Consider the following 2411-nt stretch of genomic DNA (forward strand, 5'->3'; position numbering starts at 1 on the left):
AGTGAAAACTATGTAACACAGTTTTTTACACTGAAATTAAAAAAATATTTGACCAAAGAAAAGCTGGAGCAGGGCTACAGAGAGAGATAAAAAATATGGTTTAGATTTTTATTTCTGTGACTGTACAACCCACAGGTGACATGAAATTAACAGCAGTAGTTATTTCATTCCTCGGGTTTAAAGCAGATCCTTTAATTCCACAGCTGACGCTGCTAAAAATGACATTTTTTTGTGGATCTCCAGGAGCAGAACTTCAATCTCCGAACTCTAAAGTTCTTCTTTCTTACTTCTTACTTGCGATGTCACTTATGAATGGACACTTCCTGGTATGTGTGGCAGGAAACGTATATTCTTATATGGCGTTTTTTGGGGTGGTAATTATGCAAATCTCCTCTCCTCGTGCACGAGCACCTGATACGCATTCATCAGTGTACGCAGCTCATTTACACACTTTTCCTGAAGATAGAAGAGTTTGTTGAATCTGACGTGGCATGTTCGTACGAACCCTTCGTACGAACAAAAGTAAGAGAAATTTAGGACAAGAATACAAACACGTTTTTGCATGAGGCCCATGGTTCTGGGAAACTCTAAACAGTTTGGTGTGTCCAGTTTGCTGTTTAGAGAGCACAGACTAGCCAACATAATTGTAGGGATAGATTTGCAGCTAGCTTGAAAAGCACACATCCTTTCTTGCCCTGCTGCAGTATCTTTCCGCATCACTCACACTACTGTCTCCAAGCTGCGGTTATGCTGAGAGAGGCCGCCAACATAGAGTCCACCTATTGAGTTATTTTCAGCTTTTTTAGAGCACCCAGCCTGTGATTGTTCTCAGGTTTTAGATTTTTTTTTAATGTCCAAAAGACACTGGCGATCATACACAAATTTCGCACAGTGACGCAGACACCCAAACACCTACAGATACATGCTAATAGAGGCACTGCATGTTTAAACCACATTGGCAAGTTTTGAAACATCACAGCTATGTGACACCATACTAGTCAGTTCAAATAGTGTGGGAGAAAGCAGGTGAGACTTAAAGTCCCTAGTGTGCAAACTCTTCATTTCATTCTTAGTCAGACTAGATTTTATAAAGTCAAAGATGTTGACCAATGATGACCAATACATTTAATCTCAGAACTGCATCGTTCCATTTACCAATGTGGTCATATGATGCAGGCATTCATGAACTTGTATGAGCAGAGGAAACTGGAGTACCCACAGGAAATGCACACACGCACAAATAAAATATGCAAATGCCACACTGAAAGGCCTCAGCAGAAATTCAAACCCACAAGCTTGTAGCTGCAAGGCAACATTTTACACAAAACATGAACATATTTGTGTGTGTGTGTGTGTGTGGGGGGGGGGGGGTTAAGTTAAACACATAAGACACATGCAATATGCAGTGCATTTGGTAATATAGAGTTGTATTTAGCTTTTTTTTTAACTTGCTGAAGATCAGATGTTGGCATTCTGACACAAAATAAAATGAAAATATGGTGTGAGTAGTGCCTTCATTTTTCATGATTTTCTTCTTTCCATTACTTTTGTCTGGAAGTAAATTATTTCCCCCTCTTTTAGACGTCTACGTGGATATGAAAATAACTATTTGTAAGATTTTATTTATTTCATTTTTTGTAAAACTGTCACAAGTGGAGTGATTACTGGTTTAAAAGGTCTGGAAATGAAGTTGGAGTGGTTTCTCATCAGAGTTGTAGACTGGAGACAGTCTGCAAACCCATTAGCATGATGACTAGATTGTTTTATTCATGCTAATGGACACAAATTGCCCATTTTTTTGTCATGACACCTAGCGTGACTATCTAAGTGATGTATTTTAGTGGGTGGTTTAGTTCATGTCTGCGCTGCAGGTTTGTATTTTTGCAAAAAGAATCAGGATAAGACTGATGAGGATTGGCAATTTTAAGGACAGGTCTTAGATTTAAGGACTCTTTTAAAGCAAGTAGTTTTTTTATTACCATAAAATCTTTCAATGCCTAAACCTTGCTACATGAAAAATCTGAAGAAAATATTAAATCTTCTAACTTTTTATCTCTGAGTCTTCTTATAACAAATACTTACACAACAGTCTCATTAAATATTCTGAGAATATTCTGTGTAATAAAGTAAACGGGCAATTTGAAGTTATATTCTCCCTGCATCTCAAATGAAACAAGTGAAAGGTAATGGATGAAATGATAGATTCTCTCAAAAATGGTAATTATCAAATTACTTGAGAATTTTTATTTCCTGCAAAAATGCAGTGTGAATGCTTATTGCTGAAACATTTTTTGCTGGAAGCGTCTGAAGAAGCTGAAGTCAAGCTGAAAAGGTTTAATAGCTGAACTGTCATGTGAGTAAAATTTAAACAGATGACATTTTGCTGAAAATTGGAAAATAAAAATGTAAAG

Source organism: Austrofundulus limnaeus, unplaced genomic scaffold, assembly GCF_001266775.1.
Source record: "Austrofundulus limnaeus strain Quisiro unplaced genomic scaffold, Austrofundulus_limnaeus-1.0 Scaffold254, whole genome shotgun sequence".
Classification (NCBI taxonomy): Eukaryota; Metazoa; Chordata; class Actinopteri; order Cyprinodontiformes; family Rivulidae; genus Austrofundulus; species Austrofundulus limnaeus.